At 40.7% G+C, this 19,335-nt stretch overlaps 1 long non-coding RNA gene across 1 annotated transcript in view; it reads right to left on the bottom strand.

Moving 5' to 3' along the window:
- Positions 1-4,227: 4,227 nt before the first annotated feature.
- LOC149917406 (uncharacterized) overlaps positions 4,228-19,335 on the bottom strand; it is a 63,971-nt gene continuing 48,863 nt past the window's right edge. The window contains exon 5 of the long non-coding RNA XR_016467655.1: positions 4,228-4,338. This is a non-coding gene — a long non-coding RNA (uncharacterized LOC149917406). The remainder of the gene's footprint in view (positions 4,339-19,335) is intronic.

The raw sequence follows: 19,335 nt of genomic DNA on the forward strand, positions 1-19,335 counted from the left end.
TCACTTCTCCCCACTGGAAAAAAAAAAAAAAAAAAAAAACTATTACAGCATTAACTTTGACAATGACAAAACTATTACAGCATTAACTTTGACAATGACAAAACACATTGATGATAACATACTCCTCACAGTAACTTTAGTGACAATGTGGGAAGTTGCAACTGAAAAATACCCCTCAGCCACCTGATATTCCACAGGACTCGGATCAGTTTAGGGCACATGGCAGCATTGCTCTAGAGTCTCCAGGAGTTCTTAGATGGCCCAGTTTTTTGAGAAAGAGCATCTGATACCGAAAAGTATCTTGTGGAGATCTTACATGTAAAGAAATTTCAGTTGCGTTCAGTATTTAGATAGGTCACATCTACATCTATCTTCTACAGTCGAAGCTACAAGCTCTTTCCATGCTGCAGGATGCTATGGGCACCCCTCACTATACACCAGAGAGTAAATGAGACCAAGGAGTACACAAAGAGAAACCCAACTCCCTTACTTCAGCTCAGTGCCACTCAGCAATTCTGAGCCAAGGTATCTTCCACGAGGACTACAGGTAGGAAGCAAAACAAATGACATTCTGTATACTCAGACACATTTCTCTCTTAATAACAAATATTTGAGGCCAAGAATGCCCATCTCTTCCTCAGAGCTCTAGAGGATACATAAGGAACAGTCAACTAACTGCCCACTATCCACCAGAGGTTCACACCAGCAGTCCAAACAGGCTCACAGCTATAACTCTCACATACACTACTCTGTTGATCAACTTTATTTTCCCTCCCTGGAAGATTTACCTGTTCTCCAACTTCTGCATTTCACAGGTGTACAGATGAACAAGCTTCCAAGCAGCACTCCACAGAGGCACTTCATTCACCCAGGAAATAAAAAAAAATGATGCAAAGCCTCATTTTTTGTGTTCAGAGAGCCAAGAAACCATTCCCTGAGGCAGGCAGGAAGAGGTGAGAAGCAGAACCATAAACAGCCCTTATGCTAATGCTGGGCTCCCATCCAGTGGGACTAGGCTGCACTACTCTAAGTTCTGCTACAGACCCCCAGACTCAAGAACTGTCCCTCTTGGATGAGAAGGACATTATTTTTTCCCCTCCTGAGCCTTCCCCTTCTAGCCTCTCCTCAGCAGCAGCAAAATACTACTATTGGCTGGGGGTCTGTTGTGCTAACAGGAGGCTGTTGGAGCATTATCCCTGCGATGTGAGGGACTTCCTTGCCTTTAAAAGCCACACAGAGCCTGGAGACTGCATTCTCAGAAAGATGGATAGTTGCTGGAGTAACCAAGGAGAGGCACCAGGACCCTGGTGCAGGACAGTAAACCAAAAAGCATAGAGATCCTACCAAAGGTAAATAGGTCAGCTAGGAAGAGCGTGTGCAGCTGAGGAGGGTGAAAGGAGGGAGAAATTCACAGAGTCAAAGCCAGGATAGGATGCAAAGCATTAAGCTCAATGGAATTTGAAACCCACACTTTCTGTTGTGATTTCTTCAGCCATGCCCAGAAGTAGTCCATCAGTTGCCTCTCAGGACAGGGAACATAAGCACTTTCCGGGCATATGAGAAAATGTGTTTCTCTCACAAAATGCAGAGTCTATTATTCTCCAGCAAACACATAACACTCAGCAAATGCTAGCTTGGTTCTGTTAGCAAGTTTATCAGTTTCAGCTCTCACAGAAGCCACCCCATTCTCATGAGCAGCAGTGCCATTCTGAGACATTTTGTTCACATTTGGAAAGGGCGATGCTACAGGCAGCTCTTGCTGGTGAAAGTTGCCAAGCTCAGCGTGCATCACGCCTGCATTCTGAAAGCAGCAGCACTTCCCCCAAACAGGTGAAGAGAGGAAAGCTCACACATCTTCTCTGCTAGCCATCTAGCTGTTAGCATAGCTGCAGCCCATTCCTCTAAAGTTCCAGTAAAGAAAGCTTTGCATGTTGAGAGATGTCCTGCAGATGAGGCAGCACCGAAGGGGGCCGCCTTGATTAAACCAGGTTGTTCTGCTGAGAGTCCTCAACGCACGCTCTTGGTTATGGCTGTTAGAGCTGCAGCAGGGTGACATGAATTGCCTTTTATCTAATTGGAAAACTCCCACAGAGTTTAGAAGTACTCATTTAGACAGGCAAATCAATAAAGGAAATGGTAAGAGTGAGAATATAGCGAGACTATAGAGTCTTTGTGGGTCCTGTATGCTTCTGCTTAAAAAAGGTTAACTCTTGCCTGAAAGAATTTACTGCAATGCCTGCACTTGGAAAATGGCAGAACGGGTAGATTCTACCAAAATTTCAACGAGTAAGTTGGTGGCTATATCTATAAGGGCAAAACAATAAGGCTTCTGATAGGGACCAGAAATTCAAGAGGAGTCATAGAAATTCAGAAGACATTGCAGAGAAGGAAGGAGAGAGGGAAAACTAATCTTAAATGTAACAGCTCTGAGGCTGGCAACCAGAACAGAAGTTTTATTAAAAGGAAAAAGGAGCAAAACCTAATTTGCAAAATAGTAAGGGCTAGAGCTGCATTTCTATAGAGTTCTACTGTCACAAGGAACACTGGGATGAGGGAAAGGAGCAGAGAAACGACTCCTGCTTTCTCACTTAAGAGCTTTCCTTGTCCTTTTACATCTACCCTCATCAGGGGCTCTGCAAATCCCCACCCACAGAGCGACTTCAAAACCATTAAGAATAGATATTTAGTTGTTTAAAAACTCTAGGTTTCAAGTAAAAAAATCACCAAAAAAAAGCCCACAATTCTTACAGCTGCTTGGTTTAGGATTAGTTTTGCTTTTCTCATTTCTCTCTGGCATTCCTTCCCCTAAATCTCCAATCACTTTCACAACAGGCTTATGCTGAGTAGCTTCAGGCAGCTAAGGAAAAAAAATCCTGTTTAGCAATGTAAGTTATCTCTTTTCCCACCAATGCTAATAGGAGTTTTGTGCATAAATCAGGCACACACCAATGGGAGAAGAGATCCTGAAATCTGTGTCTGTTTTTTATTCACTGTAGGGATGATTTTATTCTCCTCTAATTTACGCCAAAACATTGGCCTCAGGAGGAATACTTCTGACATACATAGGTGTAAGTCAGAGGAGAACCAGGCCCATGGGGTGATAGCAGAGAATTCAACATCTTCGTCCAGTAACAAAAGGCTAGCATATCAAAATACCACAGACTGATCATAGTGGCTTCTCAGAAGCCAATAGCATGGAATAAGCTGATATTCACAGTTCAGTTTCATCCATCCTTGCCTCACCATCCCTCTTTCTCCACTACAGGCTGGCAACCACACCTTCAGCCATTCCACACATCACAGACATACAGATAGCCTAGTAATTCCTCACTGGGGGACAACTGGTTAGAAACGAGGTCATGGAGGGAGTAGACAGGTCTGACAGCAGCTTCAGTCTGAGTACAAAACCACTCCTAATAACCACTGCATGAGAGGCGTGATTCCACAAAACTCACCGTATATTTTGCAGTATAGGATACTAAAACAGGACATCCTTTGCTTCTTTCTTGCTCCTACTTAAAAATATCAAGCTAGCCCCAGCTCTAGGGAAAGGGAGTGCACAGAACAAATGTAATTCTGACCATTTTTATTTCGGAAGGCTGTTTTGATGCCTCTGGACCACCGTATGCATATGGACATCTTTTAACAATGACTTCATGAAGTCCTCCAAAACTATCTGGTGGATTTGGGATACTCCCTAGTAGGTCAGAAGGCAGTCACCTCTGCCAAACACATACCAGGGTTTGCAGAACAGGCCACTGGGGGCAGGGTTTCTTTTTCCCTGGTGTGGCTAACTGGAGGCAGAACAAATATCTTAAGGGAGAGATACCATGACAAAGAGACTCTAATGGAATACAACCACAGCTGTGGTGATCAGGAGCTTCCTTATGGGCATAATAAATGCACAAAGGTAATCTTTCCAGGGGAAAAATCTACTTCTGTCATCTTTAGTAGGTCTGCTGTCATGAGAAAACACTCCTTGTTTTAAAATATATATATATGTAATCAGGATTTTACATAAGGTTTTATATATGTATAAGATACGTGATAGCTTGAATTCTTTTGCTTGCATTTTCTTTAAAGCCAATGTTTTATTGATCAGCATTAACAAGTAAAAATAAACAGCCTCTTAAAAAAAAGTGCTTTTTATTTGTACTCGTGTTCAGTAAGAGAAAGAAACATGTAATAAAATTAATGGATTTTTCATGAGTTTCTTTTCTTATTGACAAAGTGCATATTTGAATAAAGACTTGATCTCCCCTTCCTTAATCCCACACTGAAGTCATGATCCCATATTTCGGACATCAGTCTGTTGCCATGGAAATGATCATAGTATCACTAAAAAAAAAAATGAAGTATTATGATTTCACTGCAGGATCAAGGAGAGATAAAATGATAGGCTGCAAGGGATCAAGTTTTTAAGCTGCAAAAACCTTAGTTACTAACAAGAAGAACAATACAAAAAAATACATCCAATGTAAATTCACTTACACCTTGCAATATTCAAAAATTACTTCTTTTCCCCCCAGAAGTTAAATATTTTTTAAAGCACTAATTTCAGAGATCTTAAATGGTCCATTTCTCTTCTTTTGTTCTGCAGTCCCACCCTCAATTTGAAATATGTTTCCTATGAATTAATCCTGGTCATTTTTCATTCCATTCCTCTTCAGTGCCCACTGAGGACCTTCCCACCCAGTTTGTTGTCCCACATTATTAGTTAAAAGAGCGATATTTAATTCAGAGAAATCATTGCAATTGAAAAAAATCATTTAGTTCAGGTGATGTGTGTGATGGGAAGGGGTAGCATGTGCCAGATCTTACTTTGAAATAGAAATAGTACATGGCTAGCATAACACAGATCTCATTAAGTTCTCTCTAAACCTCAAAGTACGTACTTTTAGACACTGAGTATCCCCAGTACTATCATTTACCTGTAAAGAGGTAAAATGAACCCTCCTGTTCATTTTCACCATCTGCCACAGCACTTCTTTATACTTGTTAAGAACAATTTTAGTTCTTTTCCGAGAAGTTCAGGAGCCTATCAGAGAACACGCTCTTCTGAGATAGCCAGGCCACTTTCAAATGTCACACAAATCCAGAGGTCTAGACTTTGAGAACTTCTCTTGTATCAAATGTATACTGAAACCTGAAGCTTCATCATGGCCACTGTACATCCCTGAAGATGCACATATGAAATTAAAACCTCGACATAAGTTTTCAAATTCTCAAGTTTTAATGGCTCACAAGGGGACCTGCAGGAAGGTAGGTTTTACTGTACCTTGCTGATGTAATTCCTGACAGGAGCAACAACGTCACAAGGGCAACAAACACACTTTGAAAGACTCCTTAAGAGAGTTATGACCTTAATAATGTGCTTTCAGGCCTTATCTGTTTTCATGTGCTCTGTTCCAATGACCACTTTGAAGGGTTGCCAAGAGCCAGAGAAGAGAACAGGTGCTGCTAACAGAATTCAACTTTAGACTTTGAGCTTTAACAAGCATGACTTTCTCCCAAAATCTGTCAGCCTTGGCAGCTCTCTAAGAGCTCCTTTCCACATATCCCACATCAAACAGTTTCCCCTACAACCCTGTCACAGGAAGAAAATAGGATTTGTAGTGGTAACAGACAATACAAAAGGTGCTGGAAGAAAGATTAAGGAGAAAGGAAGGAATGAAATGGTTGAGATAAGAGTGTTCTCCTTCATGGGTTCCCTCATTTTCTTTGGAATGGAAAAAATGCCTTCTGAACCCCAACATAAACACCATAAACTTGTGATTGCTTCTGAATTCACATGTATACAGCTTGAGTTTCTCAACATTACTAAATCTTCCAAGTGAGAAAGCCTAGAGCATCTGTATTACATACCAAAAGACTATTCACTCCCATTAAGAATTCACTGATTTTTCTGCCTCCAGATGTGTTTTAAGCTGCTGGGAAGCCTCAGAATTGAGCAGATTAATGCATTCTAAATGTCATTCCACAAAGGGCACTGCTGCCAATGGTTCATTCACACTGCATGGATTTAATTACCTAAATGAAGTACACTCCAAGAAGTGCACGTTGGGCTTTTTTTCTTTGCAGTTGTGTTTTACTGTTGGTTTTTCTGCTATCTTAAAAAAACAAAAAACACTCCACTTCAGTTTGTATTTTTTCCTTTCTAATTGAAATTAATTTCCCTAGCTGTTTTATTTTTGAAAACACCTGGAACAGGGCTATTATTTCAAAGAGGTAATTATGAAATTAGAAAGATAACTACGATACTTACCTTCTTTAATTACGGATATAAATAGGGGCTACGATGCAGAAATTGCTTACAGACATTTTCCTGGATTATGCTGGAAGAAAGCTGCAAAATTCTGCTGCTCATCTAATTCCAAGGAGATACAAACCATGATGAAATGAAGAGATTGCTGTATCTGCTAGAGTTCTGTCTGAAACTTTGACAAGGCCCTTGCTTCTCATAGTTCTGCTTGTGCAGCCAGAGCAAAAATCGCTGGTTTTGGTTTTAGAAATCTTCCTCTGTTTTCAGTACATAATTTAAATCAGATGGTTCCTTCAGATCTTACTGCAGAAAGTTGGACTTCTTCGATTCTGTCAGAAGCACAGCAGGATAAAGGTACAACAGCCACCTTTTTTTTTTTTTTTTTTTTTTTTTTTTTTTAAACTGGAAGTCTTAGACACTCTACCTTTTTGAACTGGAAGAGTTAATTCCACCTTGAAATGCCTACGGACAACACAGCAGCAGCTTAAATGTCCACACAGAAGTGCTAAAGGAAGGTGACACTGGAGCTGTTTAAGAGCATGCAGGAAAAGCCCACCCCAGGCACAAAATGGTTGCTGTGGGGCTGCCCAAGGCCTCTGGGACTTCTCCAGGCCCGCAGCATTGTGCCCTAGGCCAGCAGTGCCCAGGACAAACCCGAGAGACAGCAGCAACACAGCCAACAATCAAAGTGCAGTTATTCACCAGTCCTGTTCAAAGCCCTCTGTTATTTTAGCTGGCCATAGCAACAGCTATAATTAGGCACTCTTAACACAGCACAGTGCTTTTCAGAAATCAAGGCCCTTTCCTCCTCCGCAAGAGTCATGTCAAGGAGCAGCTTCCACAATTGCTGGCTGCTGACCTCTCTCTGACATGACTTGATCGTTTGCAGTTATTGATCTCAGCTCTTTTTTCCCCAACCACGGCTCCCGAGCCACCTGCCAGGTAATAAAAATCTGCATCAGAATGCAAGGCACACAGGGTGCTGCGAGCCAGCAGCAACATTTGTCTTACAGACCTGGAAACCTGGCAGTGTTGATAGGGGCCAGTTATCACAGCACTGTGTGATCTTTCTGCTGAGGTTGTAAATAACTTCCATCAGCATCCAAATGGGGACAGAGAGAATCTGCCGCATTAACTACAAAAGCAAAGCGCTGCTTTGTCAGTGGCAGAAGACACTGTTAAGCAACATAAACAGCATTTGCCATCTACAAGATCTCTAAAGGCTCTCTGAGTTTAAAAGAGAACGTTTAGGACACTGAACTTTTGATGCAACATCATTAACTGAGTCTTTCCTTTCTTCTGGATGTATTTGTACACATGCCCAATATAAACATTTCAAAATGTTTTAATTGAGCCCTATATGTGACATTTCACTCCTAGTCTCAGATGGGAAAACTATGGTAAAACCCCAGAACATGCTTCACATGCCTTTGTACCTGCATTATACCCCACTTTCCAAAAGCCCACCCTGTGCCAATTTTACATTGAAGAGTCAGTGCACTAAGTCAGTATAATGATGTAATAAAAGTGATGAAGAACTAGAGTTAGTATCACATGCTTTTGCCAAAGAGGTAAAGCTTACATATCTGACTGCTTTTCCTATTCCCATTGTGGATCTCTAGAGCTGAATGAGTTAAAGCAAGCCACAAGAGAAGAAAGATTCAGCAAAAAGTTAGGCAGAAAAAGAACGGGGCGAAAGGAGAGAAGTAAAGGCAAACTGACAGCAGTTCTGCAGTGTGGCACAGACTTACGCAGGTCTCAAGTGTGGGAACCAAACCAAAACAAAAAGCCACACTTACAAAAGAAACTAGTTATTCTAGGTCCATGAGGGACAAACTGGACCATGAAGTCTACAAGTAAAACACAAACTCCAAATACATTATGCTAATCTTCAGACCTTCAAAAGATCTTTCCTGCAATTCTGCCTGTCTCATCACTGGAATCTATTAAACATTGTTCACTGAAGAAACTATTTGGTATGAGAATGAAATTTGCTGAATTTACTAATGTTTTGTGAATTTACAAAAACCACAAACTAGAAGACACATCAGGACATCTTTGATCCCATTTTGCTACCTTACATAAATCAGCTGTAAACTCAAAGGTGGGATGTATAGTCTCTCCATTTTCAGGGAGATGCATGGAAAGTAAGCCTAGAATATGAACGTATTTTTATGCCAAGTGTATTGGCTGGCTTTGGGAACTGATAACACATACCAGACTTCCATTTCATCTCAATTTCTTGTACAGATAGCGATTAAAGCCAATCATGGTTAAAGAGGTTTTTGAAGGCACATATGGAATGATTCAGTGGTTTCACTCATGTTTCTGGATGACAGTGGTCCATTCTAACACCGTTAAATTGAGGAAGAATGGGGCAGGGGAGGAGGCAATAAACTTTTATTTCATCTCCATGAAGGACAGTCACTTGGTAATTGTCACTAAAGTATCCCTGATGGTGTGGCCATGGAAGTTGACAAGGCAGTGGACTTCTTCCTTCTTAATAAACTGAGATCTAGAGGATTTTTTCTTGCTGTCACAATCTAGTCCCTTTAATAAACACCAAAAAAATATGTTTGAAAGTAATCTTTGCTTCAATCTAGTTGTTTAAAGCTTTGCATCAGGAGACATTTTACTCATCGTCTTACTTCAGATAGATCTATGATGCACAGATAAATGGATGGTTATTAAAAATATAATATAATATGGATATTAAATGTATTTTTCACTCTTTTTTTTTTAATAGTAGATATCAAAATAGATAGCATTTTATAATTAAAAAAATGAGCACTGGGAAAAAAAAAAAGAAGCAGACATGTTGAGAAAAGTCCAGTCTACTATTTTAGTAGATCACAGAATAATTTGACATAGGTTAGGAAATTCTTCTAACCGCTTGTCTATGCCACCCTTCAGTCTTAATTGAGTACAAAGATTACCTTCCAAAACTTAGGACCCCATACTACTTCAGCTTTTCTGGCCAAGTTTTTCCCCTTTTCTTCAACATGATTATTCTACAAGAATAAGAAGATTTGAACCACTCGACCTAAGGACCTAGTGTTCCTTTATACAAAAGAGAAATGAGGAATAACTCCAGTGAGAACACGTCTCCAAAACTGACTAAATTGGACCAAACGTTCCTTGTCTTGAGGCAACATTTTCCTATTGAAAAACAAGAAAAAACCTCACTTTCTAAAAATTTCAAATGTTTATGAGTTTATGAGATCTGGTACTTTTGGGGCCACAGAAAATATTTTTTTAATGAATTGAATTTATGAAAGTACTTGATTGCATCATTACTCTCAGAGCTAAAGTCCTTAACTTGGAACAGAGTCTTGAAGCTAAATTTGCTCCTAAAAGCAAGATTTTTCTGTGGATTGTAACTTTCCAGGGAGATAACTACAAGTCAGAAAACTTCACTCAATTGCAACCTTTTCCTGGAAGAAATTAAGCTCCTTATTCACTTTCTTATTTGACTGGAAATTGTCACATCTCAAATTCTTTTTTCTGAGCCTGCTCAGGAAGGCCACAGTGGTACTGGTGCAAAGCCAGGTTGGAACGAGCGCAGCTATGGCTGCACCCCCAGCTCTCCTTTCCAGTGTCTCTCTGTAGGGAGATTCAAGACTGATTTTCCAAATGAGTGTTGCAGCCACCCGCTTAAGTGTAGGGCACTCGAGGCTCTATCTGTTGAAGCTGCGATGCCATGCAGGAAGGTGTCCTTAAGACATCAAGGGCTCAAATCCCTGCCCTCCACAGAACCTAAGAGGACTATCTTTTCCATATTGTTACAGTGGCATGCAATACTACTTTTGTTTGTCAAGCATCCTTCCACTATCATCCCTATAGGAAAAAAGAAATGACAAATAGCATGGTGGAGGCCTCTCCACCTAATACCCAACCCAGGAGCAGTAGAAGCAAAACACCTTTTCTCCTAGACTTTTTACTCAGGTGTAGCAAAGGTGTTTCCTGTAGTTTATCATCTAATGCAGCACTCTGAAATACAGCAAGCTGAATAAAATCCTAAGGATAAGTAAGGATGGACTAAAATACTATGCAAGTGAACTAAGCCGATTTGTGATTTTAATTCATTTTTTTCCTCACATCTGACCAGTGCAACAAGTTGCCATGATCTTCTGGTAATGAAGTAACACAAACCAGCATCACCCAAAAATTCTAACTTGCTTATCACATAAGATCTACAAATTCTGCAACTCTAGACTGATTTCAGTAACTGCATCTTCAAAAGCCAAGACAATACACATACTACACTGTCACATTGCTATTGTATGACCTCTAACACCCACTGTATTGGAAATTATTTTCTAGCATTGCTAATGCTGAAGAGCACATATTTTCAAGTTCTCATTCCCTTTTTCTTTTGAGATGCTTTGATGACTCACATTACAAAGTTTTATTACAACCCAAATGTGATTCTACACCATCAACACATGCATTCAAATTGGATCCCCAGTGAATTCAAAGTCACCACTTCACATACAGCTGCGGAGACTGATACAGCTCCACTAACACTGAGTCACTTCCAGATGAGACTTGAAGCCAAGACAGTGTTAGAAGACTCACAATCATTCAATGCACACTCATGCACCCAGACACAAAGCTCTGCCAATTTTTTTTTTCTTTAAAAAATAAAAAAAAAAACAACCAAAACTAACTATCCTTTTTATAAGCATTTTATAAAACCATTAAACCCTGTTCTTTAAAGTGACATTTCTGGTACCAGCAGTCAAGAAAAAAATAAAACTGAAGTCAAAACTGTTGTTCTACACTTAATGTGCTGCATTGTGAGGCAACATGGGTCACACATCTGCATCTGTCAGTTTGAAATGCGCCTGGCAGGTTTTGCCAAAAAACAAAGACCAATAAGATAAAAGGCATAGCTGGACATTACCAGCACTGCTGGCCATCACTGCCTGGCTCCCAGGCTGACAACACTTGTTCACTCTGTGAAATGTGCTAGGTTGCAACAAAACCTCCATGTTAATTATGCAAGTATGGTTTTTGTTTTGGCTCGGTTTTCTGACTTTGTTCACTTTTCAGAGCTCACTCCAACACGGTTTCATAACACACGCACAAAAGTTTTGTTTTGTATAATTTGGCTTCCTTAGATTTGTAATTCAGCTGAATTCTTCTAGTAACTGCCTTGCTATGTACCACGCAGCAGAGGTCTGATACCTTCCCTACTGAGACAAGTAGTTTTGTCTTCTCCTTTGGGCTCTCCATACTCTTCCAAATTATTCTGATTGATATAGACCTCGATCCATGCTAATTACGCAGAGCTTCCCTTATAAAGTGTAGTTGCCATGGCAACAGCACCGGGTGAACAGGTGCATGGAAAGCTGTGATATATTAAATGACAGCTACCCTCTGCCTCTGCGATGCAGATTGCCATTCTCGGGGTTTATTTATAGCAGGTAGTAATTAATCTGTGCGAATCTCATTTCATTGAGAAGGAAAAAACAAAAACGCACAGAATCATTAGCAAGATTCCTAATTACCTCCATACCTTTGATCTGAGAATTTTGTTGCCATCAGACAAACCTTACACAGAACTACTGTGTGTTGTTTGCGTGGAGCTGTCATTATGAGAAATGCTAAGCTGTTGCCTGTAACAAATACCTTCTTACAGCCACACATTGAAACTTGCATTAGCGTTGCTGCAGTGGAGCAACAAAATATAGCCTTCACCATTTAAAAAAAAAATTAAAGAGATAAGTAGATAAAAGCTTTAGTTGGCTTTTAAATGGAGGCTCATAATTCCGGAGTGGGAATCAAGTGTACAGAAACCTGATTTTAGCCCAGTCAACAACTGTTTCTGTGGCCTGAAGCAAGCCCCTTAACCTCCCTTTCTCAACCACTGTCTCTCGAGTGTTAGGTGGACTAAGAGTGGACAGTCTGAAAGCACTCTGAAGATGAGAAATAACTCATTATGCTATGAAGGGGTATAGGCACTGTGATTTAAACAACTGCAGGAAGTAGACTCATCAAGAGGCACAGCACAGCCTTGCATTTCTGAGTTGCTTGCATAAAGTAGATAAGCTTGAGAAGACAAAACAAAACTACATCTTCTGTGGCTGGTCAGAATGACAATTCAATGGTGATGCAATACTAGTACCAGATAGAGTACTTGGATCTTGCCTGTGTCTCAGTTTTCATTCTCTTGAATTTTTATGATTATGTCAATGATCATAATCAGCAGAAAATACTCCCAAGAAAATAGAAGTGATAGAAAATGATCACGTGGTCAAAATACTCTTCTGAAAGTTTTTTCAGTACACATCTCAGACGAAAATATACAAGGATTCCCAGTTGCTGTTATGGATGCCATTGGAAATATTCTTACAAGCAAGCGTTAGAGTCACAAGCACTGCAAGAACTACATACTTAGATTCTGCTGTGGTAGTTTGTTGTTTGGATTTTTTTGTTGTTGTTTTACTGCCACAAATGGGAAAAGTTGACTAGCCAGCAGATTGGTCCAGATCATTCACAGTACAGCTAATACAGCCGTACCATTCTCAAGCACTTTGTTCCTGGTTCACCAGGTTCGTATCAGAACTTTGTAGCAACAGGTAAACTGCACTTCTAAGAGAAAGCAAAAAAATCACAATGGTGTAGCAATTACTCATTTCTTGAATAGACCCAGTTAAATCACAGCATGAAAAATGAAGGCTACATTGGTATGTGCCTAACCTGCTGGGAAATCCTCCCATGATAAAATCCTTCTTGAGAATATAAATATTTCACAGAAATGGGTTACACATAGTCTGAACCCTGATATAAATCACTGCCTACTTAGACCCTGACCTAGTTTTTAAGCTAAGCACATTCCACCTTTGCAACAGGCTCTACCACGCTTAGTTCAGATGCTGGATAATACAGGGCAGTAGAGAGAACATAACTCCTGCTACTGAGAAACTAAATCGCCTCTTACAGAGTCTCATACTAGACCTGCCCGTATTTGGCCAAATTCAAGCAGATCAGATGTAAGTGAATTGAAATTCATTAGCAGTGTTTTTACTTCATTATAGAAAATGAGGTCTCAGAACAATGCAGGTGAATTACTCTTGCAGATGAGACTTGTTTTCACATCCAGACCTGCATGTGAAGGCTTTCCAACTGGCCAGAAAGACCTGCACTATTCTTAGCCTCAAGTAGATATTGCCCTGCTAGACCAGAGATGGCTCGAGAACAGGATGCTGTAAATATAGCTGCTGTTTGCATCCAGCATGAGTCAGGAATAATGAGAATGGTGCAGACACAGTTTATATGCGCTTTGTGCCAGTTAAAATTCTGCTAAACTGGACAAAGCCAAGCAGATTTCAGTCCTACTTCACCAAGTAAGAGAGTCTCTCAGGTATTAGCGCAAAACTTTATCTGGCAAGATACCAAACCTGAACTTCTCAGATCACCTAGCTGCTCAAAATCCCAGTTCAGACCAATTTTTCTAAGTGTTCTCTGCATCTTTAAAGAGTGCAACCTAGGTCCCAGGTCAGAATTCCCAATGTTTTCCTACATCTGCTACAGGCATCTGAAAAATGAAAGAACAGAGGCCAGCTTGGTGACTGGGAGCCCACACCTACTGGACATTAACACATAACCTCACAAGTTTCTTCAAAAAGTTCCTTCAAAAATCGCTTATTTTATCCCCAATTCTTTAATTGTCAGCAAGGAGAAGCTGCTAATAGCTTCTGAAGCTTACTGCATTACATACCTGATCTTCAAAACCAAAACCATATGGAAAACTGATCTTAGTAAACATGCTTTTTCCATGGTTTCTTCCTGATGCTGTTGTTTCTTTGCTTACTGCACTTCACCACAGAGTCTGGTCCAAACCAGACTGTAGCTTCCTCCAATAGGATCTCTGATTTTTATTACACGACTGCAATACAAGAAATAGTTCATAATATAGTATATAACAGAGTTGTAGTGAATCGAGGATATGGGCAAGAAAAGGTTTGAATGGGAAAAAATACTCCATTGTCCCCACTCCTCACTGACTAGGAGAAGCAGGGGAAAAAGAAAAAAAAGAATCAGGCAAATCCTTTTACCCAGGAGCTTGTCTGTTTTTCTTCCAGCTCTACCCATGAGTTTAATAAGAGACAGTACTTGCTTTGCCTAATAATTATTCCATCTAATGTCAAGAGAGTTAAGGTCTTAGTTAAACTCTATTTAAGCAGGATTTTAAATTTAAGCATGCAAACTTAGCACTCTTTATTGTGAGAGATCCCTTGTGTGCGTGTGTCAAAGAAGAGGGTGGAATGTATGGGTCACTGTTAGAACTCATTTTGAAATAGCAACCTGGATTTATTTTTTTTTCCCTCCTCTCCCCCAGCAAAACCATAAATATTAAGACACCATGCACACTTTCCACTAAAACACTGTTTTTTACATGAAGCTTATCAAGTACTCCACTTTCAATGCCTCTTCAGAGTCTCCCCTCTAAGGGAGGCATCGTGCAATTCTGAGCTAAGGAGCATATAACAATCCTCTTCAGCAAATTCACATTCAGTTTATGATTTCTGTGTTGCTTTATCTAGGTGACATCATGTTTCTGCATCCAGAGGACAACAGAACTTGTTCTGTTCTGTTAATGCAGGTTCTAAAGGTCCGATTGCCCAGAGAAACAATTTCTCAAAAGTAATGCAGAATCAAAAATTACTATAGACTGATTATACTGCTACAAAAACATCTTTCAGCCAAGCCTGCAAAGTTTCTCTACATATTTACAAGAAAGCTTTATTTCTGTCCTTTCCCCCAATCCCAGAAGGAAATTTCTATTTTCTTCAGTGAACACACTCCCCTTTTATGTTGCTTTGATAATTCCCACTTCATTGGCCTTTGTCAGAACTGTCATCTTGTCACTTCGAGAAAACCTTACCGGGATGTATCTTGGGACATGGCATCAGTGACACTTTGGTGACCACAGAGTTTGCTGTTGAGTGAGCCCAGCCTGTTGACCCTCAGATTAAAAGTCAGGTACCACAGCAGGACTTTGCTAGAGCTTCAGAACAAGCAGCAAAACATTTGGTGGGAAATGGAGAGGCGCCATCAAATAACACAGATTTTCAATATATGCAAAGACAGCAGAGAAGCTGTCCATTACAAATGTTGTATCATTTAGGTTTATTTCACAATCAGCCTCATCTTTCTCTTGCTTCCCAGATTACTGCAAGGCACAGCTGCAGTTGTTCCAGGACTCCCAGGGTCTGGAGGCAGCTCTCCCTGAAGGGAATGGATTTTCTTAATAAGGAACCTCAACCCGCCTGGAAATTCTCAGCCAAGCACGCTGTGTGCCAAGCACCCTGAACCAACTAGTTTAGACCATGCTAGTTTAAACAAAGAGAAAGGAAAGAAGAAATCAGTTCAAATTTCAGTGGAATGGTTGAAGCCATTAGGGACTGCCAGTCCCACAGATGGCAAACCTAAAAGAAACAACCAGCAGAAAAATAAAGGGCACAGTAATCTCAGAAGATACAATTATTATAAAGCAGAAGAGTAAGGTAACCTAAAAATTTATGAAGAAACTTTAATAAAACTAAATATATAACAGATACTCAAATAGAAGAGTTTTTTTTGTATGATTTAGGCATTTGGCATTAATTATAACTGGTCTGTCAAAGATTTTGAAGCACCTAAGTGCTACGTTTTAAAGTGACATCAACTGTAGCACAGTTTAGTTCTGCAAAACTGAGGAAATAAATTCTAATACAAGGAAACCTGTTTACACTATGAAGTCAGCTCCAGGACTGGAGCTTTCACTTGGACTTACATGCGAGAGTGGGAGGCAATAAGACTGAACAATATTTCCAGTTCATCCAGCATTGTCCCTATTAATTGTCAGAAAACAGAGCAGTGCTTGAATAATGGAGAGAAGGTAATGTTACCAAACAGGAGGCTTCTTTAAATATGCACACAGGCTTGAATGCTAACTCCAGCACCAGCTCTCCTCCAATCAAAACCACATTAATCTGGCAACACAGCAGTATAGCAAAGGCAAAAACATTGTAGGAATATCATAATAATCCCTTGAACAAGAATCATAAAAGAAATTTTAATTTAAGTTAAAATTGAAAAGAAATCCAAGTGAAATTTGATGCATGGAAATGCATTCATAAGCCACGCAATACAATTTTTTCCCTTTAAAAAAGGGAAATAATGACACCGTGCAGAATGCTGTATAAGAATATTTATGGCTCCACTAATTTTCAGAAACACCTGAGACCTGAAGGGGTTGTCTGCTTTGGAAGATTTTAGTTGAGACGAGGAATGTTTGTTTTTTTTTTTTTATTGCTTACAATACTGATTGAAGCTAAAGCTACAGAAATTTCTTAGTTGTTTATTTCCATGCATTTGACTATTTGGGTCTGTTTCTCATTTGTCTACTTCTGGAATATCTCCATTTAACTGCTCAGTTCTGGACATTACAGCATCTTAAACTGTTACTGGCATGCAGCCCCCACACCAGCAACTGGTTAACATCTTCTATAAAGGAAAGCTCTCTTCTACAATTTCCCTTCCCTTCCTTGCCCTAAATGACAGCAGCCTGTATCCTCCCTCCCCTTTCAGAAGATCACAAGATGGCATCTTTGTGTACAGAGGCCATGCTTCCCACAGCCCAGGACAGCAAAGCATCTTTAGCTGGCCTCTGGCAACAATTCACAGGGGACAAATTCCTTGTTCCCCTGCCATAACAGCAGCTTGAAGCGCACACATGGGTGAAAGAGTGAACAAGTGCATAGCACAATATCAAGCTTGCACTAATAAAGAAGCAAATGGCTCAATATCCTGCTTGCCTTCTACCTGTGTTGCCAGTAATACCCACCATGCAGCAGAGAGCTATGATCACATAGAACAGAGCCATCAGCTGCCATGGGCATCAAGTGTTCCCTGCAATGCACTTCCTGCTCATTTTAGCTCATAAGCCAATAGATTGATCTATTCCTGCACTCCCTGAAACCCAGTTCTGTGCTCAGCTGACATTTTGCAGAGGATGTTGCATCTTTTTACTGCAGCTCACAGTAGCACAAAATCCAACTACAGCAGAGGCATAACCAGCAGCTGCTTCTCCCTAATACAGAGAAAACCCATTGGAGTGCCTTTCAAAGCTGACCCTCCTGAGCTTGTGCCTGTGATCTGGTCCCTTCCCCATTTCAACCTCACCCAGAATAGCTTGCCTTGCCTACAGCACATTCACTTCATCCCTTTTGCATGGGTTGTACAGGCTGCTGCATTGTCTTTTCCATCCACCTCCCCACTTTTTTTTTTTTTTTAATGCATGGGCAAGCTGCCAGCATTAATGAAATGTTTTGGATAAGGAATAAATTCAGTCACTGGTCTGTTCCAAGACAAATCCCTGAGCTGCTCTCCTGGGGGAAACAGGTTCTTCACTCCCTGCTCCTCATTCAGTTTTCCCTCAGGAAACACTCATGCAGGGAACAGGCAGGGATGGGCACTGTACCCCAGAAGGACAGAGGAATAACTGGCTCAAACACAGGACACCTTTGCTCAGTGAGAAATAAGGAAAGCAAATAAAAATCAATCAACAGAGGAGAAGCCTATAATCACTTGCCCTATTCTGCTTTTGGGACGCGCATCCAAATAGCCCAGAACTATACAAACACTTTATGGTGTGCACATCTCCATTAAATCAACATAGAAGCTTTTCCAGATAAATCTTCTGCAGAGAAGAAGCTTGGAGAAGATGCAATTCTATTTCTTTCCTCACCTCATTAATTAATGTGGGAGCGTTGGCTGACTCCCACATCCAGATCTGCTGCTGAGCCGGTCTCTCTGGGCCGCTCTGCACATTGAGGCTCTTCTCACACATTACCACATGCCTCCTGCTTGTCGAGATTCAAGTGCAAAACTCACACATCTATTTTTTTGCCTGTTTACCAATCAAGAGGAAGGTATCCTAAATTGACCTTTTCATTATTGCTGTCTTTAATACAGTTACTCTTCTAAGAAGCCCAGCCCTATGCAGCCCAATCAGACTATGGAAACAACAAAAAAAGGGAGGGCAGGGTCAAAGGTTCACATTCTCCTCCACCCTGCATACAAACCATTCTCACCGGATTCTGTCCTTGAAGCAGCTTTTATTCCAACCTGCTGCCTGCAGTCCCTTGGGCAGAGCACTTGTGCTTCCAAATCTTTCCAGCAGGAGAGCAACTCTTACCAGTTTCTCTCTACTCCAGCTGTCTTGTTTATCCAATGACTGAATATTAAGACAGTCTTAGAAACCATGTTCTCCTTACCTTCCTCCTTGCCCTACAATTGCTCCTTACTCACATCTTCACTGATGTAGCAGACAAAATTATAAGTAGTACGTTCTAATAAGGCAATTTGGCTTGCTGCAGTTTTTTTTTTCTGAATTTAAAACTTAAGCATTTTCCTGGTGCCAGTCCATTGCCTCCAACAGTCAAGGCAAACAAGCAAAGTGCAAGTTTTAGGATTGAGTCTCCCCTGACCTTGGGAATTCTAATCCATACCTTTTTACAACCCCCTGATGTACCCTGCCACAGCATCTGATCATCCCAGGTCACTCAAACCCCAGCCAGTGTGCACAAGTCACCAAGGCAGACAGCTAGCTTCTTGCCCTCTCAAATTATTTTCCAATACTCTCTGTCAATGGGGATCATTCACCAGGAGGAAGAACTCCTGGCTCTGAGGCAGACACAGGATACACTCAAGACATGTTTCACACAGAAACTTCCTGGGAGTCATAGTGTCCAAAAAGGTCACAGAATTAGTCCAAGAAATAAATTGGTGTGGAGTAGAGGGAGTGATGTCTTCTTTTTCCACCCAGGTTGTCTCAAGAGTCAGCTTTCCCACACAAACCTGCAATCTGCAGTACAAGGCACCTGAACCCTCATTCATGCCAGCTTTCCCCAAGGAAAAACGATGGCAGAGCTAATTTGATTCCTTCAGAGAAGAGCAGCTAGTCAGACAGAAGGAGAGAAGGGTTTACTCAAAAGCTGAGCCAACCCAATGCTAGGAAGTCAAATCCATAGAGATACATCCTTGGTTTTGGATTTTGGTTTGCTCTAAGGATTTTTTCC

This window comes from Phasianus colchicus, chromosome 6, assembly GCF_987193195.1.
Source record: "Phasianus colchicus chromosome 6, bPhaCol1.hap1.1, whole genome shotgun sequence".
NCBI lineage: Eukaryota > Metazoa > Chordata > Aves > Galliformes > Phasianidae > Phasianus > Phasianus colchicus.